At 47.4% G+C, this 24,418-nt stretch overlaps 1 long non-coding RNA gene across 5 annotated transcripts; it reads right to left on the minus strand.

Moving 5' to 3' along the window:
* Window positions 1-256: 256 nt before the first annotated feature.
* Window positions 257-24,418, minus strand: LOC310693413. Of its 5 annotated transcripts, none has more exons than XR_014519146.1 (6): window positions 22,745-24,418; window positions 17,269-17,353; window positions 16,632-16,718; window positions 10,042-10,141; window positions 8,826-9,005; window positions 257-1,330 (listed from the first exon to the last, which is right to left on the minus strand). It is a non-coding gene; the product is annotated as an uncharacterized lncRNA (long non-coding RNA). The 5 variants fall into 5 exon arrangements; XR_014519147.1 differs by having other exon boundaries at window positions 257-1,040; window positions 1,134-1,330; window positions 8,826-10,141; XR_014519148.1 differs by having other exon boundaries at window positions 257-448; window positions 721-1,330; window positions 8,826-10,141.

Raw genomic sequence — 24,418 nt, forward strand, 5'->3', positions numbered from 1 at the left:
AGTAAGAAACCCTGGATTGATTAAAACTGGGATAAGTACTAGGAGCCAAGTACTCCACACTTTCCTTACCAAAAGATGTAAGGTACTGAATCTGGGTGCAGCCACACACAGTCCTGACCTGGCTCTGACACATGGCTTAAAAAGGCCACCTACGCATTGCCAAAAATAAAATAGAGAACGCATCGCCATACGAAGCGCAAAAGAGGACACTGATCTGCATTACCCTCACCTGGTAATTTATACGCAGAGATGCCAGTTTGGAGAGAATTGCTATAATTTAAGTAGAAATACCATGCATCTCAGCATAATGAGGGAGACTGTGATCAGGAGACCCATCTGCTTGCTCAGTCTGCTGTCCAGATGTTAACTCTTGGTGGGCAACCTCAAGCACCCTCCTTCCCTTTTTCATGGTTCTTCCATCCTGAAATGCAGACCTTGCCCCGGTAACCTTTCGTATAGAGGACTCCTTCAGCGAGAGCAGGGGTGGCCCACTCCCAAGGGACTGCGATCTACTCACAGAATTAAAAACTGGCAGTGGGGGATACAGGTCAAAGTTGTTGATCTTTCTGGGGAAGGAAAGCCCTGTTTTGGGGGGATTCAGGTCAAAGTTGTTGAGCTTTCTTTAGGGAGGAGAAAAGCCCCATTTTGGGGGGTTCAGGTCAAAGTTGTTGAGCTGGAGGAAGGTCCCTTTGGGGGAGTGACAGAGGAACAGCCACTCACCAACAGATCGCTGGGGAAACAAACAGCCTCACCGAGGAAACTCCGTCTTCCGTTCTGCAGATTGTGCAACAATGGAGGGCAGGGCGAGGGGGCAGGGGCAGAAAGGTACTGAGCGATCGACCGCGATCTACCAAAACCTCCCGGGGATCTACTAGTAGATCATGATTGACCTGTTGGACATCCCTGAGTTAGGGGACTGCCCTCTATAAAGTAGGACACATGGCCAGCCTTCATGCACTGCCTCTTCTGCTGCTTGTACGGCATCTTGCCGAAAGGTCTGACGCCTCTCTCTTAACTGGCAACATGCAGAAGAAGACCTGCTGGATAAGGAACCAAAAGAGCAGATCAACAAAATGCCAAACTGACTTCCCCTCCTCTGTGTTGAGAATCCATCAGGTTTTCGTTGTTTTCACCTGCCTCTCTTTTAGCATCTCACTTTGCAACGCTTCTTAAGTGAACTGAAGTCTTCACTTCGCAATAAGTTATGAGCAGCGCTCACTGTAGAAGGTTGTTGTCTCAAGCATGCTTTTTTGGGTGGGGGGGGGAGTTGTCCTTGATTCCAGGATATCTCATGTCACGTGTTCTATTTCTATTTCATTTTGGCATTTTGCTGTTTTGGAAAATTCATTGTAAATGTTAGCTGGGTGTCATGTGGAGGCTGTTCAAAAGTGCATCTTCATGGGCATGATGCCCACGGCGCCTGCTGTGTTGAAATGCCTGGGCATCAGCCCAGACTTGTGCAACACCTCTATGCCAGGACGGTGCCTCCCTAGTGGCCGTTGGTGTATTCGGGTCTGTAACATAACATGCAGTGTGGCACATTTCCAGCAAGACCCACAGAGTAGCTGTGCCACAATGGCACAGAACAGAGGCAAACAGTGGCCTTGAATAGAGTTGATTGCCAGTGGAACAGACAGCCTCCTGACCTGATCACTGGTATACAAATTCTGGCCACTTAACTTTCCGGTGGATTTCGTACATGGCCAGAGATGTGACGTGGCAGTAGCTACCACAGATGAAAAGACACCAGCAAAGGCTAGGCCAATTGGCTTGGAAGAGGCCCTGGAAATTTGCTCCCATTGAAATTAATTGCTTTATTCCAGCGTTAAGTAGTCGAAAACTGCAAATTCTGCCAAGGTATTTTTATTTTATTTTTTTAGTTCTCCAAATAGTCAGCTGCTGGGTGCTTATATTAAGGACCCAGGTTTTAAGCACAAATGGGAAACATTGATATTCATGCAATATATACTTCAGAAGATGCTATTCTGTAATTTAAGTGAAAATGCTGCCAGGATCCTGCAAATTTGCAGGCCTTTGTATAGTGGGTGTGGATTGTTCCCTGAATCCCCTCCGCTGCTCAGATGATACATAAACAGGGTGTTCCATTGGGACGGCTGGTTTTGTGGAGGGTGCTGCTTGCACAATTTCTGACATACACGCACTAAAAAGGAGGCGGGGGAATGGGGCACTGTCCTAGATCCCCTGGCTCACACATGGGTTGTGGGCAGGGAGTGTAGCGCAGCTCGTCCTCCATGAGATGGCCTTGCAAGTTGTGTGCGCCAGAGCATTGTAACCGACTCAGCAAGAAGTTTTGCCAAAGACACTGGCCACTTCCGGACCAATTCAGGTTCAGCGGTTGAAGTGAATTTGGTGCTCTTCCTCAACAAACCCATTTCCATTTAAAACACACACACACAACTTTTTGCAAGAAGGTCCACGATGGCAAAATGTGCTCGGAAGTGTGGGGTAACAATTGTTTGCCTTATATAGCCTCTCCACAAATAAATGGGATGAAGAAGCCACTGGCATCATATTATTATTATTATTATTATTATTATTATTATTATTATTATTATTATTAAAATTTGTACGCCACCCTATACCCGCAGGTCTCAGGGTGGTTGACAGAATAAAATCACAATATAAAAACACAAAATACATGATCGAAATAAAAAAACAAGAACAAACCTATAACACCCCCATATAACCTCCCTGCTAAGGTTCTGCAAACAAATCGGGATGAAGGCTCAATCAACAGATTGTCTGGAAGTGACCAGTGGCTGCAACCACAATTGCAATCATTGTGCATAATCACTGTAGCACAAGACGTAGGCCTCCTCTTGAATGTTGGGGCACCACACCTTGGACCCAGCCCCGAACATAGGGGTTCATCAGGGAGGTTTTCTTGCCCCACGTTGCAGTTGGCTTGTGGCAAAAGGAGTTGCATGGACGGTGTTTTAAATATCAGAATATTGCAGCGGCGCTCATACAGCTGCTTCATCTAGTCCATTGTAGAAGCCATGTCCGTCAGTGTCCCATCAATGGCCAGCTTCCCATCTTGTCTCTATGCCCTATTAACAAGCTTCCAGGACATATATGCATCGACTTCAAGGGCATTTCTCTGGGTCTATCAAGCAATATTTTGATTCCCCCTCCCCAATTCCCTTAAAAAAGAAGGTTACTGCTTCTGATCCAGCTACACCTGTGGGCAATTAGCATAACAAATTATGGCCCCAGATGGGGATACCCCTCCCCTTTCAAATTCCTCCAATCACTTCAGAAGGGAATATATGAACATCATGATACAGGGGTGCACTCATGTTGACTAAATATGCAGGCATCTGCACATATGGGCAGATTTCCCTTGCTGGATCAGGGTGGTGATATTTAAAGAGTTGTAGTGCGATTCAAGCTCACTGCGAGCGTTGAAATTCAGGGAAGGTGGATCCTTATTATTTTTTGTATAGTTGAAATAATCTGGCAGCAGTAGCTGGCAAACTATACTGTGTTCAATCTTGTGTAACAGTTATTTTAACAGAAACGCTATATACTGTATTCTACATTATAGACTTTTATATGGAGATACTACTACTACTACTACTACTATTACTACTAATAATAATGCAGCTATAGGTACATTATAATCCTTAGTGTGACTGAGAAAAAAAATGTACTAGATGGTATTACTTTAAATAATAATGATGAGCGTATTTCTTTTTGTATTTATGCCTTATAAATAAAATGGTTATATACACAACGAAAGGGTACTGTGAAAATTAATAAAGTCAACAGACTGTTTAGAACCAATCCTACTTCTCTTAGTGCGTTTTAAGGGTTGCACCTGACTCAGCTGGTCACAATAAATGTTCCATTGCAACTAATTCAAGAAATTGGAATTGTAAATAACTTTGGTCCCATGGCTTGCCATGGGACGTGGTTCACACCAAATTCTTGCTGGGTCAGGACCACCATATGGAAATCATCCAGTTTACTTAAAAGAGTAAGGCAAGAAGGATGTCTCCATCCTTCCCAGGTTTTTAGGGTACATCTGTTTTAATTTAACTGGGGCATTTGGTAACTGTCAGATGTAATGATGCCTTTCTTTTACAAAGTTACTGTACAATGTGGCCTTTCAGTTCATTAAAATGTGACATCCAATAAACTTTTAAAAATGGTGCACATCCTTCGAAGTCCGCTTAATTAAACAGAAATATTAATTCATCCCTCGGTCATGTTTCCTCTTCCCAGGTACATCCAAGACAATGCCGTAAGCCTGATTGGCGAAGGGTTGGCTTAACAACACGTTCTGTTTCGCATCGGCCGGGTTTTTCATCGGAAATGGATTTTTTAAATTATAGGTTCTTGCCAAGGGATTTGCAGGTCTGCAGGAGGGATCAGCTCTTGAATTCTCAACGGATTATTTTATAGGTTGTTTTGCAATTTGAGTGATGCCAAGTCAGTCATGAGCCAGGGCTCTGATTCCAGATCCTCAGGAGAAGAGGCCATGCAAACAGAGGACATCTTTGACCAACTTACATTGCAGAGTGCCTTATACAAGTCAGACGACTGGTCCTTCTAGCTCAGTGTTGTCTAAACTGACTGGCAGCAGCTCTCTAGGATTTCAGATGGGGAGTCTTGCCTAGCCCTTCCTGGAGACGCTGGGGACCGAACCTGGGACCTCTTGCATGCAAAACAGATGCTCCACCACTGAGCTACAGCCTGTCTTCATAGAGTGTTTAGGACCATAGGAAGCTGCCTTACACAGCTGCCATGGTCCACCTACAGTGACTGGCAGAAGCTCTCCAGGGCTTCAGACCAGGAGGCAAATTGGACCTCAGAACTAGTCTTCAATGCCCCTGCTTCTTCAGGAGTTCTAACACCACATGGTGCCAGTGGTTACATTGTTTACTGTGGTCTTCAGAAGAAATAGAAGAACCACAACCTCCTCCTTGCCACTGGAGTCAATGGTACTAAAATAGGCTGGGTCCCTTGATAAGAGTATAAGTTTCAGTTATCAGGAGCTGCAGTCCTACTTACAACCAAGGCTTGGTTTGGTCGCCTGCTGGAGTCATAATCAAACTGGCCTTGTTTCGTTGGCTAGGCCCTCCTCGGAGCTGTCCAGGGTGCTGCCTGCCTTGCTCTCATGCCTTTTGGATCCTGAGGACGGCTTTGCTTGACCTCACCTACCATATTTTTCGCTCTATAAGATGCACTTTCCCCCTCCTAAAAAGTAAGGGGAAATGTGTGTGTGTGTCTTATGGAGTGAATGCAGGTGGGAGGCTCTGCTCAGCGCTCCCTTTAAAGGGCAGTGTGGAGCGTGGGGGGGGGGCTTTTCCCTGAGGAGGAGGAAGGGCTGCCCTTCTCCCTCCTTGGGGATAAGCCCCCAAGAGCCGCACACAAACTCCGCACACTCCTTAAAGGGAGCGCGGCTCTTGGGGGAGCCTTCATCCTGCTGCCTGGGAGAGGCTGCGCGCGGCTATCCCATAAGCCAGGACAGCTAGAGGAATCACTACGCAGCAACCCCTCTTGCTGTCCTGACTTCTGGCTTAGCCGCATGAAGCGTCTTGAGGGCAGGGGAAGCCTTCATTCCACTACACTCTTGCTGTTCTGGTTTCTGGGATTCAGAATATTTTTTTTCTTGTTTTCCTCCTACAAAAACTAGGTGCGTCTTATGGTCTGGTGCGTCTTATACAGCAAAAAATACGGTATGTGGAACTACCCTCTGCTTACAGGAACCTGATTTGACTTTGTTTCCAGGATTCTGAAGTGGAAGTAGTGGTATGTGACCTTGTTTCCCAGCCATGTGCATTGGCATGGTCTCCTGCCCCCGCCATTTATCTAAGCCACACAATCGTGTATCTCCCACCAGTTCTGTTCAAATGAACAAGGGTACTTAGGATGCCTGCCTGGTAGAAATGGCATCCATAGTAAATTGACTGTGGTCAGAAAAAGCCAGAGACCACTCCCTCCACGGAGAGGGAAAAGAGCCTTTAAACGTGGAGCCAGCCTTACAGCTTTGTCCTTTGCACCAGCTCTGGGCCAGATTTCCCATGCCACCAGGAAGCTGATCATCCCCACTTGTCTTGACACTTGGAATCCATTCTATGAAATGTTTAAGAGCAGAGTCGTAATAAACCAGAATGTTCTTCTGAACTCTGGGAGAGGCTTGGGGAGCATGGGCTGCCTTTACACGCTGAACAAACTGGGAGGGAGTTCTCTGGGAAACTCAGGGAGCATTGGTCTCAGAGTTCCTGGGCTTTAGTATACCTGAAGGAGCGTCTCCACCTTCATCGTTCTACCCGGACACTGAGGTCCAGCACCGAGGGCCTTCTGGCGGTTCCCTCCCTGCGAGAAGCCAAGTTACAGGGAACCAGGCAGAGGGCCTTCTTGGTAGTGGCACCCGCCCTGTGGAACCCCCTCACACCAGATGTCAAAGAGAACAACTACCAGACTTTTAGAAGACATCTGAAGGCAGCCCTGTTTAGGGAAGCTTTTAATGTTTGATGCATTACTGTATTTTAATATTGTGTTGGAAGCCGCCCAGAGTGGCTGGGGAAACCCAGCCAGATGGGTGGGGTATAAATAATAAATTATTATTATTATTATTATTATTATTATTATTATTATTATTATTATGGAAGTTGGCTGGGGTCCGCAAGCTGCTTTGATCTCTTGGATGGGATTAGGCAGCTGGAAGACAGCCCTGATTCCCCCAGCAAGTTGTGAGCAGGTTGGGCCAAGGAGCGGAGGTTGCATTAGCATAGAGCAGGCATAGGCAAACTCGGCCCTCCAGCTGTTTTGGGACTACAACTCCCATGATCCCTAGCGAACAGGATCAGTGGTCAGGGATGATGGGAACCGTAGTCTCAAAACATCTGGAGGGCTGAGTTTGCCTATGCCTGGCATAGAGCTTTTTTATTTTAAGTAATTGCTTCAGTGCAGCCCAGTCCTTTCCCATCTGGGCTGTGAGAGTTGAGTGAGAGGGTGGCGGTGGCTGCTACTGGGTAGCAAGGCCCAGCAGGCAGCACTGCAGGGCTGTTGTGCAGCAGCAGGGCAAGGAATGTGCTAGGAGAGACTTAGCTTAGCATCCTCTGTTCTCTGCATGCTACCTGTAGGCTGCACACCTGGCTGATGCCGCTTCCTGGCACAGTCCCGGTGTATGCCAGTCACTGACTGCTCTAGGTGTTGGATAAGCAGGAGAAATGAGTCTACCCCAAAATATATCAAATGCACTGCAATAAGATATAATAGATTGCTTTCAGGCCAGCCAAGGATTATCATTAGCTGGCAAGGTGCTTTGCTTGAACAGTTTTGACTCTGATCCAGCTCTGCCTTGCTTCACTGGCTCTGGAATCTCCATTTCATTCATCTGCAGCAAGGAAGGGGAACCTGTGACCTTCTGGGTGATGTTGGGCTGTAACTCCCATCATCCCTGACCCTTGGACAGGTGACTGGGGAGTCCAACAACATCTGCAGGGCCACAGGTGTCCTGTCCCAGACCTACAGGAACCATCAGTTCATTCTGGCTTGGATCCAGATTAACTTGGCAGCATTTAGGTCTAGTTGAATTCACCGGGGCAAGTTATCCGTGACTTAGTCCCATTGATTTCAATGGGAACCAGGGGCATCTAGCTTGGTCTGGATCCAAGCTTCTCTGGGCTGTATTGAAACGTCACATGTGCTTTAAATTCTTATGTATTCTGTACAATGGTACCTTGGTTCTCAAACGCCTTGGTACTCAAACACCTTGGTTCCCAAATGCCGAAAGTAAGTGTTCCAGTTTTCGAACGTTTTTTGGAAGTCAAACATCTGATGCGGCTGTCGGCTATTGTTTCCGGGGCACCTGCACCAATAAGAAGCTGCGCCTTGGTTTTTGAACATTTCAAAAGTCAAACGGACTTCCGGAATGGATTAAGTTAGGCGCTTTTGTTTTACCTATTTATTTTGCATTTTTGTTTTTGAGGCTTTTTTGGTTAATTTGTTTTTGTGACTGTGTGGAACCCAGTTCAGCTACTGATTGATTGTGTGACTGCGGAAATGGATAAAAGCCCCCCACCCCATCCAAACAATGACTGTCATCAGTGCAGGTAAGAAAATAATAAGAATTTTATTTTTTATCATCTACAATACTGTCTTCTTTATTTTATAGTACTGTACATTGATTATTGCTTTCATTTTATAGACCAATGGTCTCCTTAGATAGCAAAATTCATGTTTAGGGGTTGTTTTTAAATGTCTGGAATGGATTAATCCATTTTGCAATACTTTCTATGGGAAAGTGCACCTTGGTTTTAGAACGGACTTCCAGAACAGATTAAGTTTGAGAACCAGGGTACCACTGCATTGCTCTTTCAGGCATCTCCAAGTAGGGCTGGAAGAGGACACTGTCTGAGCACCCCTGAGAGCTTCTGCCAATCCGTGTAATCCATGCTGAGCTAGATGGACCAATGGTCTGTCTTGTTATAAGGCAGCTTCCCGTTTTTGCATGTTTCCATTCATCATTCCAGGCCTCCATTCCCCATTCTGTGGGTGAGTGGATATCTGCAAAGGCTGCAACTTCCCTTCATCTAGAATCAAAGTAAAGTGTGTGAACTTCTGGTACGGGGATGTTGATGCCCTGCTTCTCATTCTCAGCCACCAGAAAAAAATACAGAAAGACTACTCAGTCATGTTGAATAATTACACCTTGGAAAACACATGGGCGATTCTGGGTCGTGCTAGTGACTTGAGAAATGATTAAATGGCTGCTCCAAAATAAGTTGCTCTAATTAAACAAACAGTGTTGACTCAGAGTTAAATTTCAGAGTTTTTAGTTGTGGGCTGACCTTCAGGAGGACGGCAATGGCTCCATGGGGAAGTATGCTTTGCACTGGGGACATCTGGACAGATCTGGCGACAGCGTACATAACTAAGATCATTATGGAAATGTATCATCCAGGACTCTGGGTAGTTAGCCTCAATTCCATGGGAGCAGCAGAAAAATGCAGAATTCAGGTCCTTGAGAACTGCAGATTCCGTTAAAACAAAAAACCTAAGATGCTAGTCCTTATGACACCTGAAAATAAACGGTCATTACCTGCTGGAAACTTGGGAACCAAAGAGGTATACAGTTACCAGTGAATGATCCTTGGGGGTCCAAGGATTTATCTAGCAATCTGTTCTAAATTATGAAATAGTAAAACTTGCAGACCACTGGTCCCATCACCTTCTGGCAAATAGAAGGGAAAGAAATGGAGTCAGTGAGAGATTTTACTTTCTTGGGCTCCATGATCACTGCAGATGGTGACAGCAGACACGAAATTAAAAGACGCCTGCTTCTTGGGAGAAAAGCATTGACAAACCTAGTCAGCATCTTAAAAAGCAGAGACATCACCTTGCCAACAAAGGTTCGTATAGTTAAAGCTATGGTTTTTCCAGTAGTGATGTATGGAAGTGAGAGCTAGACCATAAAGAAGGCTGATCGCCGAAGAATTGATGCTTTTGAATTATGGTGCTGGAGGAGACTCTTGAGAGTCCCATGGACTGCAAGAAGATCAAACCTATCCATTCTGAAGGAAATCCGCCCTGAGTGCTCACTGGAAGGACAGATCCTGAAGCTGAGACTCCAATACTTTGGCCACCTCATGAGAAGAGAAGACTCCCTGGAAAAGACCCTGATGTTGGGAAAGATGGAGGGCCCAAGGAGAAGGGCACGACAGAGGACGAGATGGTTGGACAGTGTTCTCGAAGCTGCCAGCATGAGTTTGACCAAACTGCAGGAGGCAGTGGAAGACAGGAGTGCCTGGCGTGCTCTGGTCCATGGGGTCACAAAGAGTTGGACACGACTAAACGACTAAACAACAACAAAACTTGCAGAAGGATTGATGGAAAACAAGAGATATCACTTGTATTTCTCAATTTGCAAAGTGCATTCAGGTTAGGAATGCAGGAATCTGTCTTACACAGAGTCAGACAATTCATCCAACTAACTTGGTAGAGTCTGCACTGACTGGCAGCAGCTCTCCAGGCAGGCTTTCAGACCAGGAACTTTCTGAGTCTTACCTGGTGATGCTGGGGATTGAAGTTGGCCCTGAGATCTCCTGCATATAAAGCATAATTTCTCCACAGAAGCACCCTTTCCTTGAGGTGGAATTTGGATTATCTGGGTGCATAAATCAAAAAATGTTTATTTAAAGCAAACTACTTTAAAAACCGGTTAAGAAAATACACTCTTTGGTCTCATCAGACCTGCATCAACTCATTAGCTCAGGGTTGAGGGCCCAAAACTCAGTTTTAGAACTGCTACTGTAAGCTTCTGCTCCACATTTCTCCTTTCTTTAATTCTCTGATTTGGACTTGTGAATGCCGATTGGTTGAGGAGAGCTGTAGAGCAATCACCACAAAGGGATTTGCATAATCATGACACTCTTGTTTCTCAGCTCTCCTGATTGGCTATTGTCACTTCCTTGATTGGATGGGCCATTATAATCTTCCTCTTCCAACTGGTTCCATTATTAGAATCTCCCCGTTTCCCCCTCCTTCTTAAAAAAGAACAGTTTTGCTAGCAGCAGCAGTAGCAACAACAAAAAGAAACCTTGTTTTCATTCCCCGAAGCTTAGACAGGAAGGTTAAAAACATACAGAAAGAGGGAAGGTGTTTAATACCAACAGAAAATCTCCAGTTGTGGGGAACCTTTTTCAGCTTGAAGGTCGGATTTCCTCTTGGATGACGCAATGAGGGCCGAGCGCCAGCGGTATGCAAGGCCAGAGACATTGAGGTTTTTTTTAAAAAAATAAACAAGCAGTGTATAAATTTTATTAAACAAACAAATCAAATAAATAAAGGTGGGCATGGCCAGAGGCGAAAGTGAGTGGAGTCAAAGAGGGAGATTTTTATGCACCCGCCAGACACATTTCTCCACATGGGTACCGTAAACGCTTCTTTGCGTTTTAGTAAACGGTAATTGCTTCCCCCAAAGAATCCTGGGATGTGTAGTTTGTTAAGGGTTCTGAGAGTTGTTAGGAAACCTGTAGCCCCTCCCTGAGCAACAGTTCCCTGAGTGGCTGAAAATTAATTCTCCCTTGGAAGGTCGGCGGTTCGAATCCCCGTGACGGGGTGAGTGCCCGTTGTTCGGTCCCAGTTCCTGCCCACCTTGCAGTTTGAAAGCACACCAAAGTGCAAGTGGATAAATAGGTACTGCTCTGGCGAGAAGGTAAACGGTGTTTCCTTGTACTGCTCTCGTTTGCCAGAAGTGGCTTAGTCATACTGGCCACATGACCCGGAAGCTGTCTGTGGACAAACACCGGCTCCCTCATCCTATAGAGCGAAATGAGTGCGCAACCCCAGAGTTGTCCACAACTGGACCTAATGGTCAGGGGTACCTTTACCTTTACACCCTTAACAGACTCCAGGGTTCTTTGTGGGAAGCCATTACTTTTTAAAGTGATATGATACTGCTTTAAATGTTTAGTGAAGAAGGTGCTTGTGTGTGTGTTTTCTATTTTTTGAATCAGTGAATCTGACAAAAGAACCACTGGCCAGTTCCTGAGACTCCTGTTCCTCTCTTGGTTTGTTTTTTTTTAATCAGAAAAAAAGCCCAGAATAATAAATTAACGGTTCTGGCTGACCATTCACTTGCTACCACAAAGCCCAAGGTGATGATCAGGGCAAGCCCTACCATTAGGCAAAGTGAGACAACTGCCTCAAGTGGTGGATGCTGGAGGGAAGCACTGACAGCCTTCCCACCAGCCCTTCTCAACCCCCTGGCTTTCCTTCTGTGCTGGAGGACAGAACTGTGTGTACTGCATGAGCTGCCCTGCCCCATCTCAGCCTCAAGTGCAAGTGGACTGCTAGTCCACTTGGCCTTTGTTCGTGGGAGAGGGTTGCCATCTGGTCCTTTGACTTGGGCTGCAAAATGGCGTGTGCTTTGTCGATAATTCATTCAGTGACCTCCAGCAGAAGATTCGTTCATCCATTTCTTTTAAAGAAATGTTAGGGACTGCCCTTTGCAATGTATATACCAAAGCCTTGTTTGTAAGCAGAGCGGTTAAACCAGAGTTTCCTGGTTCTGGTGCAATGGGAAACAATGGTTTAAACAAACCACCACAGAAGTACCCAAACTGCCTAGGATTCAACAAACAAGGAAGGGACAGAGCATGCAAACACAAGGCTCCTGGTGTTTTACAACATGGTTGTCACATCTGAACTGGCCCCGCTGTGTTAATGCATGTAAGTAAGGTAAAGGGACCCCTGACCATTAGGTCCAGTCGTGACCGACTCTGGGGTTGCGGTGCTCATCTTGCTTTATTGGCTGGGTCATGTGGCCAGCATGACTAAGCCACTTCTGGCAAACCAGAGCAGCACACGGAAATGCTGTTTACCTTTCCGCCAGAGCGGTACCTATTTATCTACTTGCATTTTGACGTGCTTTCGAACTGCTAGGTTGGCAGGAGCAGGGACGGAGCAACGGGAGCTCACCCCGTTGCGGGGATTCGAACCACCAACCTTCTGATCGGCAAGTCCTAGGCTCTGTGGTTTAACCCACAGCGCCACCTGCGTCCCAAATGCATGTAAGTACACACCAATAAAGCATGGAGATAAAGAAAGCATGGAAGCATTACGAAATGTAGGAATTGAGTAGTAACAGAATAGTCATTAGAAGGTAAATATAGAATGAGAATGAGATGGCTGTTACTAGGGCAATAGTCCCCAGATAATAAAGGCGCTTTATATGAAACTATCCATCTGTGTGTGCTTTCTGTGCAAATACTATTTAAAGGGTTTCAGTTTGCTGGGGAATCTTTCCTCTTGGTTCAGCAAAAAAAAGCCACATGGCACTTTTGAAAAACTAAACTATTTTCCACCCTCCTCGTCTGTCATTTTTGCAAGGAAGCAAGAGAAGGCACGTTGCTTTTCTGATATATTGGAACAACACATCAGTTTCTTCAATTTTGCGAGGTAATAGAAAACCTCAGCCCTGACTGTGTCCATTACCTGATAAAACCCATCAATCCAGTTGAGGATCAAAAATCCTCAAATGGCAGAGCCTCACCACAGAACCTGATGCTGTTTTGTGTGACTGAGATGGGAAGGGTGAGGGAACCTGAGGTGCACCTGCTACAGGGGTGTGCCAAAATTATTCCCCCGAAATTCACAGCTCAGTTCACATTTCAGACTGCGGGGCATCCATTTCACCCGCCTTTTGTAAAGCAAGATACTTCAACCTCCTCACTCTACGCAGTGTGCCAGTGTAGTGTAGCAATTAGATTGTCAGACCAGGACCTAGGAGACCTGGGTTCAAATCACCACTCAGCCATGAAGCTCACTGCGTGACCTTGGGCCACGGTCACTATTTCTCAGCCTACCCTACCTCAGTGGGTTATTGTGGGGATTAAATAAGGAAAAGGAAAACCAGGTATGCGAGACCCCTCAAGTGTCCCAATTTAATGCAGAATTCAGCAGCCAGGTTGCTCACTGGAGCAAGACAGTTTGAGCATTTTACACCCATCCTGGTCCGACTGCACTGGCTACCAATTAGTTTCTGGGCCCCATTCAAAGTGCTGGTTTTGACCTATAAAACCTCAGACTGCTCAGGACCGTAATACCGCAAGGACCACCTCTTTCCATATGAACCTACCCGGACCCTGAGAACATCTTCTGAGGCCCTCTTCCATGTGCCTCCTCCTTGAGAGGTCTGGAGGGTGGCAACACGAGAACAGGGCCTTCTCTGCAGTGGCTCCCCATCTGTGGAATGCTCTCCCCAGGGAAGTTCGCCTGGCACCTTCATTAGACACCTTTAGGCACCCGGCAAAAATGTACCTTTTTAACCATGCCTTTGGTTCATTTGACTGACATCCTATGCCCTTTTAAAATGTGGGGGGGGGTATTGGGTTGTTGTTTTTATTTTTGTTATGTATTTTGTGGTTTTATATCTTGATTTTATTCTGTGAACCGCCCTGAGACCCCCAGGTATAGGGTGGTATATAAATACAGTGGTACCTAGGGTTACATACGCTTCAGGTTACAAACTCCGCTAACCCAGAAATATTACCTCGGGTTAAGAACTTTGCTTCAGGATGAGAACAGAAATCGTGCTCCGGCGGCACGGCAGCAGCAGGAGGCCCCATTAGCTGAAGTGGTGCTTCAGGTTAAGAACAGTTTCAGGTTAAGAACAGACCTCTGGAACGAATTAAGTACTTAACCCGAGGTACCACTGTAATAATAATAATAATAATAATAATAATAATAATAATAATAATAATAATAATAATAATTGTGACAACCCATATTTACAGAACCCACCCAATTTGGGATGCTCCATTTTCCTGGAGGCCACTCTAGGCCACGTGGCATCTCTGGACGTGGCAGGGACTAGCGCGACCTTCCCGAGGCCACTCTAGGCCTTTGACCAGGAGGCCGAAACAGCAAAGTGAGAGAGGGTTGAAATGGAGGGGCCGAGCGGATGAGCGATGAAGGGGTCAGTAGCAGGGGGGGGCAAGCGATGGAGATGGGTGGAGGGGTGCCCCATTTTTTTCTTGCAAAATGTTGGAAGGTATGGTATCCTGGGGAAAGATTGGGATATAAATGCAATCCATCGATTGCGGCACCCATGCTACACTTGTACAGTGGTACCTCAGGTTACATACGCTTCAGGTTACAGACTCCGCTAACTCAGAAATAGTGCTTCAGGTTAAGAACTTTGCTTCAGGATAATAACAGAAATCGTGCTCCGGCGGCACAGTGGCAGCAGGAGGCCCCATTAGCTAAAGTGGTGCTTCAGGTTAAGAACAGTTTCAGGTTAAGAACAGACCTCCAGAACGAATTAAGTTCTTAACCTGAGGTACCACTGTATAGAGAAGCCTGTCTTACATAGGCTTTATGTGCAAACTCTGAATGCCTCATTGCTCAAGACTGTGTTGGACGCAGAGGTGCCAGTTTGCAAGGCAATCGGGGAGGCCAATGTCGTGCCTGTGATGTCAGGGCGTTGGGAGGAGCTGGGGGTGGAGTTGAACATGGCGGCCTCGTGGCTTCGATAACTGGTGGTTTCTCTTCCTTCTCTTAGTGTTGCCACTGGCAGAAGGCTGCTTCACAACTCTCCTTCTCCTCCATGGCAGGAGAAGATGGTGAAGGAGCTGGCCACTTCACTCCATGCTTCTTTTATTGAAATTGAAATACTTTATTGTCACTTGTACAACTTGTATACAGTGAGATTACACGGACACCCCCCCCCCCACTCAGCTCTCTTAGTCTTAATTCCCCTCGTTTACTGACGCACACCCACCAAACCCGAAAGTCAGTTGCCCTGTTGTTATCTTTTCCTTCAGCAGCCTAACAGCCCATGGATAGAAGCTGTTCTTTACCCTGTTGGTGTGACTAATCATGCTTCTATATCTTCTGCCTGAGGGCAGGAGATAAAGGAAGTGCCGGCCAGGGTGTGAATCATCCCTGAGAATTTTCCTCACTCTCCTGAGGCAACGTTCTTCCACGATGCCATCCAGCGGATTCACAGGACAGCCCATAATATATTGTGCTGTATTCACCACCCTCTGTAGGCACTTCCTATCAGTTGGTGTCAAACCAGCATACCACACCGTGATGCGGTATGAAAGGACACTTTCTATTGTGGACTGGTAGAAGGAGATCATCAAATGTTGATTTCTTGGACATGGGGGAGGGGCAGCCCCTACCCCCAAAATATAGGGCCCCCCAAAGGACTTGGCCCCAAGGAGATGGCACCCCTGGTTGGGTGTGAAGTCAAACCAAGCATGCAGGGCTCACCAACTTGTTGCTGGCGCACATTTGGAATATGTCTTTTAGGGGAAGTTCACATTAAATTGCAGACAAACTTTCACGATTTTTTTTAAAAATAAAGATCATGAATTGATAGGTGACCTTCTATCGTATGTGGTGGAATTGTAAAATGATAAAGGAATTCTGGGAAATGACATATAATGAACTTTTTAAAAAAGTTTAAAATAATGGGTTTTTTTTGAAAAACCAGAAGTCTTTTTGTTAGGAATTGGAACCGAAGGAATTGAAAAGACTGTTCATGTACGCTACTACTGCTGCAAGGATGCTGCTTGCCCAGAGTTGGAAAGATGATAAGATACCTACGAAAGCGGATTGGCAGATGAAACTACTGGACTATGCAGAGATGGCAAGATTGACCGGGAAAATTAGAAATCAGGAGGATCAAAACTTCAATAGAGAATGGGATAAATATAGACTATATCTAAATGAACTCTGTAAACACTTGAACTCTTTGGCATGCTTTAAATAACTCTTGCAATGTGGCAAAGACTTTGGATATTATGGAAGACTGAAATTTGGAAGAATTTATAATATGCAGTTGACAGAGGTATTTAAAGAACCCACGGAGGGGAGGAGGGAAGTCCTAAGATTCGGCAGAATCTTGTTTTAATTTTAATATTTGCAAGAATGTTAGTTGTGTCAATGAACTTGTAAAACCAAATAAAACTTTTGGAAGTGCATCTGCCTGTCCCAAAACCTAGGAAGGATGGAAATCCTTGCATCCTTTCTGCCCAACATTGTTTCTTTCTTCCCATCAGGGAGTTTACTGGCTTTCCTAGATGCTGATCGCAGCTCAGCTTCTGACAACAGAAATTCCTTTGGCTCGCAATTACTGTACTTACGATAGAAGAGATCCCTTCTGGCCTGACCCAGATTTTGGCTTCCATCTCACACTTGTAGGTATGTATTCCTAGGCGGAATCCAGGCTCCTGGAAGGGGGCAGAAGACTGATCTTTTTTCTAGCTTAGGCAGAGGTGTCGGAGGGGGGGGGTGAAGTGGGGACGGCCCAACCCAGGTGACATCCTGAGGGGGGGTGACATTTGATGTGCTCCCTGCCCATGTGCCATTGCCCCCGCTTCTGACTGGAGGAGCAGGCAGGGGAGAGTATGAACTGTGCGATGTGTTCATCCCCGAGCCCCTGGCAAGGCTATTCCAAGAGTTTTCTCCTGGATTCCAAGTCCTACTACAGGGGAGGGACACCCCAGGCCTTGGGAGCCAATCCTGCCCTCCTGCCCCCAAAACATGGCTCCCCAGGGAAGGTGCCCCTCCCACTGACAACTGCCCCCCCACCTTGCCCCGCAGCCCAGCCCCCTGCTTCCTCCATTGGACCCCACAAAACAGGGTGGTTGGGTTTCCAGACGCTGGCCCAGATGGACCTTGGGTCAGATCCAGTCATTGGCTCTGTGCATCTTTTGACTAGCTGCTCCTCTAGCCCATTCCTGCCCTCCTCTGTCCCAAAAAGAAGGGCCACTTGCTCACCTGATGCCACCGGCTGCTCCGGGCCTTGCGCGGGGGGGGGGGCACTCTGTTGCTGCGGCCGATCAGGCATCTTAAGCACCTGAACCTAGAAGAGACGAGCAGGGAGAGCGACTCAGAAGCTGGCAGCCCCAATTCTTGGGGGGTGTTTGTGTTTGAGGAGGGGCGGCTGGCCCAATTCCTTCCATCTCTCTGCAGTTCAGTGACCTGAAAGAGGAAAGAGGCAGCCCTGAGGGCTGGCAGAGAGAGAAAGGAGGCCCCAAGTGCTATGGGTTCAAGAGCTCCAGCCCAAAGAAAAGAGAAGCATTGCCAGCTGTTAAAGGGCTGCTCTGCCTCGTCTTCTTAGGACAGACCTACCCTTCCAGGAGAAAGGGACGCGGGTGGCGCTGTGGGTTAAACCACAGAGCCTAGGGCTTGCTGATCAGAAGGTCAGCGGTTCGAATCCCCGCGATGGGGTGAGCTCCCGTTGCTCAGTCCCTGCTCCTGCCAATATAGCAGTTCAAAAGCATGTCAAAGTGCAAGTAGATAAATAGGTACCACTCTGGCGGGAATGTAAATGGCGTTTCCGTGCGCTGCTCTGGTTCGCCAGAAGCGGCTTAGTCATGCTGGCCACATGACCCGGAAGCTGTATGCCGGCTCCCTCGGCCAATAAAGCGAGATGAGCGCCGCAACCCCAGAGTCGGCCACGACTGGACCTAATGGTCAGGGGTCCCTTTACCTTACCCTTCCAGGAGAAGGAGGGTGTTATGTATTGGGTTTAACACATTTTATGTTACAAGGCACATTCTAACCAATCGTATAAGTGTTGGTAGAGTAAGTAGAGTAGAGTACTGGTAGAGTAAGTTGGTAGGGCAAGTAAGTGCATGCACTTCCAACTGTCAACTGTCAATGGTCAGTTCATGCTCTGGCATTATTATTGTGTTGTGTTGTCCAGTCAGTTCGGTTCTTGTTTTCCTATGAGTGAGCTGTTGTCATTGACAAATGTTGAATAAACGTAATTGAGGAACTTATACCGCCTTGGGCTTCTGACATTTCCCGAACATTTAACAGAAGGAGACCCCTAGGAGGGTCCTCTAAGCATCAAGGTGTCCCAGAAGAGGAGCAGAACATGAAGAAGGTGGTGGAGTCTTCCTTGAAGCCAGAGAGACCCCCAGGAAGGGGGAGAAGGCTGATGTCGTAGGGCAGCTGGAGAGATGCAAAATGGAGCCAGACAGAGGTGTAATGGTTGGGGGGCTGGACTAGGAGGACCTGGGAGAGCAGGGTTCGAATCCTTACTCAGCCATGAAGCTCCCTGGTGGACCTTGGACCAGCCTAGCCTACTTTGCAGGGCTGCTGTGAAGATAACATTTGGTGGCAGGGAGAACCATGAAGGCCACCTTGAGGTCCTGGGAGGAAAGTGAGCTAGGAATGTCCTAGTAAATGTAAATGATGAGAGGGGATAGAAAAGGGGAAGGCAGGGGAAGAGTGTGGAGGAGCTGAGCTCTCTGGAGAAGAGTGGCCGGGTCCATTTCAAGAGAGCTAAGGCTGTGCAGAGGACCCCAGGACTCACCCCAGGAGACCAAGAGAAAGCAAAGGAATGCTACTTACAGTCTGCACATTTTGTTCACGAAAAATTCCCACCCTCCTCTCTAAACTAACTATCTAAAATGCCCACCCAAGCCTAACTCTGACCCCAACCCCAGCCCCAGCCCTAAGCCTAAGCCTAGCCCTTAACTACTCCTCTATGCACAAAATAAATATACAGTGGTACCCCGCAAGACGAATGCCTCGCTAAACGAAAAACCCGCAAGACGAAAGGGTTTTCCGATTTTTAGAGGCTTCGCAAGACGAATTTCCCTATGGGCTTGCTTCGCAAGACGAAAGCCCATAGGGAAATCTCCTGGGACAGCGGGGAAGCGCAGTGCACCTTCTCCTCTGTTCCCAGACCTGTCCTGAAGGCTTGTGGTGGGAGGTCCGGGAACAGAGGAGAAGGTGCGCAGCGCTTCTCCTCTGTTCCCGGGGCTTGCGGTGGGAGGAGGGTTTTTCCTTCCCACCGCCAACATTCAGAACAGCATTCTGAATGTTGGCGGTGGGGAGGAAAGCCCTCCTCCCACCGCAAGCCTTCAGGACAGGTCCAGGAACAGAGGGGAAGGCGCGCAGCGCTTCTCCTCTGTTCCCGGACCTGTTTTGAAGACTTGCGGTGGGAGGAAGGTTTTCCTCCCCACCGCCAACATTCAGAAGGCTGTTCTGAAGGCTGGCGGTGGGAAGAAAAGCCCTTCTCCCCCGCCAGCCTTCAGAAGAGTTCCCGGAGGGCTGCCTAGGCTGCGGATAGCAGCATGCTGCCCCGCGCAAGGGGCGCTCTTAAGCAGAGCGCCCCTCGCGCGGGGCAGACATTCGCAGCTTGGGGAGCCCTGCAGGAGTTCCCCGCAGGGCTCTCCAAGCTGCGGATAGCAGCCTGCTGCCCCGCACGAGGGGCGCTCTTTAGCAGAGCGCCCCTCGCGCGGGGCAGACATCTGCAGCTTGGGGAGCCCTGCAGGACTTCCCCGCAGGGCTCTCCAAGCTGCGGATAGCAGCCTGCTGCCCCGCACGAGGGGCGCTCTTTAGCAGAGCGCCCCTCGCGCGGGGCAGACATTCACAGCTTGGGGAGCCCTGCAGGACTTCCCCGCAGGGCTCTCCAAGCTGCGGATAGCAGCCTGCTGCCCCTCGCGTGGGGCAGACATTCGCAGCTTGGGGAGCCCTACAGGACTTCCCCGCAGGGCTCTCCAAGCTGCGGATAGCAGCCTGCTGCCCCGCACGAGGGGCGCTCTTTAGCAGAGCACCCCTCGCGCGGGGCAGACATCTGCAGCTTGGGGAGCCCTGCAGGACTTCCCCGCAGGGCTCTCCAAGCTGCGGATAGCAGCCTGCTGCCCCGCACCAGGGGCGCTCTTTAGCAGAGCGCCCCTCGCGCGGGGCAGACATTCACAGCTTGGGGAGCCCTGCGGGACTTCCCCGCAGGGCTCTCCAAGCTGCGGATAGCAGCCTGCTGCCCCGCACGAGGGGCGCTCTTAAGCAGAGCGCCCCTCGCGCGGGGCAGACATTCACAGCTTGGGGAGCCCTGCAGGAGTTCCCCGCAGGGCTCTCCAAGCTGCGAATGTCTGCCCCGCGCGAGGGGCGCTCTGCTTAAGAGCGCCCCTCGTGCGGGGCAGCAGGCCGCTATCCGCAGCTTGGAGAGCCCTGCGGGGAAGTCCTGCAGGGCACCCCAAGCTGCAGATGTCTGCCTCGCACCGGGCAGCAGGCTGCTATCCGCAGCCTAGGCAGCCCTCCGGGAACTCTTCTGAAGGCTGGCGGCGGGAGAAGGGCTTTTCTTCCCACCGCCAGCCTTCAGAAGGCTGTTCTGAAGGCTGGCGGTGGGGAGAAAAGTCCTTCTCCCCCCGCCAGCCTTCAGAAGAGGTCTGGGGACAGACTGTCCCTGGACCTGGTCTGAAGGCGGTCTCCATAGGAACGCATTAATTGATTTTCAATGCATTCCTATGGGAAACCGTGCTTCGCAAGACGAAAAACTCGCAAGAAGAAAAAACTTGCGGAACGAATTAATTTCGTCTTGCGAGGCACCACTGTATACAAAATATATACACAAATGTGCACAAATGTCCACAAAATGTAAAATAAAAAATATGTAAATAGAGAACAAAAAGTAAAATAAAAAAGTAAAATAAAAGTGTTAAAATAAAAAAGTAAAATAATAAAATAAAAATTAATAAAATCAAATAAATCAAATAAAAGTAATACAGTGGTACCTCGGGTTATATACGCTTCAGGTTACAGACTCTGCTAATCCAGAAATAGTACCTCGGGTTAAGAACTTTGCTTCAGGATGAGAACAAAAATCGCACAGCGGCAGCGGGAGGCCCCATTAGCTAAGTGGTACCTCAAATTAAGAACAGTTTCAGGTTAAGAATGGACCTCCGGAACGAATTAAGTTCTTAACCCGAGGTACCACTGTAAATCAAATCAAAATAACCATCAAAGAACACCTCTCCTTATCATCTCCACTACCTCTCTCTACTACTCAACTCACCTCACTACTAACCCACAATGGCCTCCTGCAAGTCTCTGGCTTTTAAGGGAGAAGCAAAAGATGTCACACAGGAGGGCAGGTCCTTGTCACCGTGGCAACCCCCTCATCTGGATCTGGCCCCTCCTGAGAGGTGATGCTCCACAGTCAGAACTTGGAGGCATCTGGTGATACGCCTGCAGCTGGGCCACATCTTCTCTGGTCAGATTCACGTCGGCATTTCACATCCTTCTTCCTGCGGTCCCGTTTCCAAAGGGAGACCATCCCCACATCCTTCAAGGCAGGCTAGGGGGTCTCCACAGCGCAGGATTGGACCATCTGCTTTGCATACAGGTCTTCTGTCCTGGTCAGTATCTCCAGGGGGAGGGGCTGGGAATGTCCATCCCCCCATCCGAAACCCTGGAGAGCTGCTGCCAGTCAGTGCAGGCTAGTTGAAGAAGGATATTGAGCAGCTGGAAGGTGAGCAGAGGAGGGCAACCAGGATGATGAAGGGTCTGGAAACCAAGCCTGATGAGGAACAGTTGAGGCAGTTGGAAACCAAGCCTGATGAGGAATGGTTGAGGTAGTTGGAAACCAAGCCTTATGAGGAACAGTTGAGGCAGGTGGGTATGTTTAGCTTGGAGAAGAGGAGACTGAGAGGAGAGCCATCTTCCAATAGCTGAAGGCTGCAAGAGGGAGCAAGCTTGTTTTCTGCTGCTCCAGAGGGGAGGGCAGGAGAGGAGATTCGGACTAAACATTAGGAAGAACTTTCTGATGGTAAGACTCTCTGGGACGGTGGTAGACTCTCCTTCCTCGGGGGCTTTTAAGCAGAGGTTGGATAGTTTTCAGCAAATCCAAGAAAACTCGTTTTAGTTTAGTTTATTTTAAACTAAAACTCGTTTTAGTTTAGTTAATTTTTAAAAGAAAATAAGATGAATTTTGCAAAATTTACTCATTAACTGCTTAAAAGGTACTCCCTGGTGTTATTTTTTAATTTAACTTGCTAGTTTTCAAATGGCTGAAGATTTCGACAGATTCTTCTGAGCACTTGGGGTCAAGAGAAAGCAATTTAAAGCAACTGGTGTTGAGACATTTCATTCCAAATCTGCTAGACAGAGCCAGACACAGGATGATGACAGGTGGGTTTCCTGCCCGCCCCCCTAACATAAATCCTGGCTACGCCCATGCCTTCATGTCGGCATTCCAGGTCTGGTTTGTATGAAAAATGTAGTTCTTTGATCGTACAGAGGATAAATTTCTGAGATATCAAATTGAGCAAGAGTATTCTTACCTCCTCTGGGACAAGAGATGTCCCTATAGACCTACATTAGCTAAGCTCTTCTGGCACTATTGACTGATGTTCATAAGAGAGATATCCTGATTTGATTACATCATCTGCCGAAAAAGCATTCACTTTTACCCAACCATACAGAATAAAATCCCGCAGAGTGGCACATTATCCATTACCTCACGGCTGTTGCAGAGAGTCTGCCAAGTTCATCTCCTAAATGACAAGCGGGGAAGAGTCTTTGCTCTTGGTGCTACAGAACCATAAAACAGGTTAACAGCGGAGAAAGATAGCTCTGGAAGTGATCCCGACGATCTTTTGTTCATCATAATGGAATAATTCATGACCAGCATTTCCAGTTGCTATGGTACTGGAATTTTAATATTATTGTTCTAAAAGATGTCAAATAGCCATGTGCAGAAGATGTCAAAAGAGTGGAAGCTGAGACCGTACTCATAGTTAATAGATAAACAGCAATAATCTGGAATACAGAAAGTCAACATGCTTAAATTTAGCTAAGCATTTGGAAATGGATGGGGTAAATCAGTTCATAATAATCTATTTCATCTAAGCAGGGGTCAGCAGACTTTTTCAGCAGGGGGCCGGTCCACTGTCCCTCAGACCTTGTGGGGGGCCGGACTATATTTTGGACAGGAGGGGGAATGAACGAATTCCTATGCCTCACAAGTAACCCAGAGATACATTTTAAATAAAAGCACACATTCTACTCATGTAAAAACATGCTGATTCCTGGACCATCCGCGGGCCAGATTTAGAAGGTGATTGGGCCTGATCCAGCCCTCGGGCCTTAGTTTGCCTACCCATGTGTTAAGGGTGCTCTGCCTCAAGTCACTGGGATTTAAGAAGCTTAACTGATAACCTACTGACTCATGAGAAGAACCAGGGCTCTTTTTTAGCTGGAACTCACCAGAACTCAGTTCCAGCACCTCTCAGGTGGGCACCATTGCCATTCTAAGAGAACAAGATCAATGGTAAGTTCTTGGACAGGAATGGTTCTTGAAAGGGAAGGAAGGGCTGTACCCTAGTGTAGCTCACTGATGGAACATCTGCTTTTCATGCAGAAGATGTCTGGTTCAATCCCTGGCATCTCCAGGTAGAGTCTTCTTTGAGACCTCAGAAACCAGCTGTCAATTAGTGCAGACAATGCTGAGCTAAATGGGCTATCAGTCTGACTTCAGTGTAAGGCAGCTGTATATGTTCCCTAAGAGCTGGATAGGCCTTATGTATAGGAGAGGGTCCTTCCACACCCATTCCAGATGTTGATGCACAGTGCTGGATATGGAAGCTGCTGTCACCTGGCATCCACATCTGTATTTGAAGTATGGAGAAGAGCCTTCATGAGCGAACAGGGCTACGGTTTCATAAGATGTACAACTGCTCTGATTGCTTTATCTTTTCTTCACTTTTTGATATATAATTTTTATTAGATTTTCTGTTTTACAATTTTAAATACTCATTTAAATATCCTTACAATATCAATGACTTTGCTTCTTCTCTTTCCATGGTTCATTTTGCATACCATAAATCCCTGCATATTTTACATAAACTAAACCATTCAGTATTCCATTATTACATCCATCAAAACTTGTCTACGCTGTTGAGTTTATCTTAATGCTGCCCACGTTTTCAAGTGTACACAATTTCCCCCTATATATTTAATAAACATTTTCTAATTTTCTTTAAACGTATGTTCTTCTTGTTCTCTTATGCTATATGTTAAGTCCACAAGCTGCACATATTCCATCAGCTTAAGTTGCCATTCTTCTTTAGTTGGGACCTCACTCATTTTCCATTTTGGGGCTAAGGAAACAAAGGCCACAGTAGTGGCATAC

This window comes from Podarcis liolepis (assembly GCF_965112155.1).
Source record: "Podarcis liolepis genome assembly, chromosome: 14".
Lineage (NCBI taxonomy): Eukaryota > Metazoa > Chordata > Lepidosauria > Squamata > Lacertidae > Podarcis > Podarcis liolepis.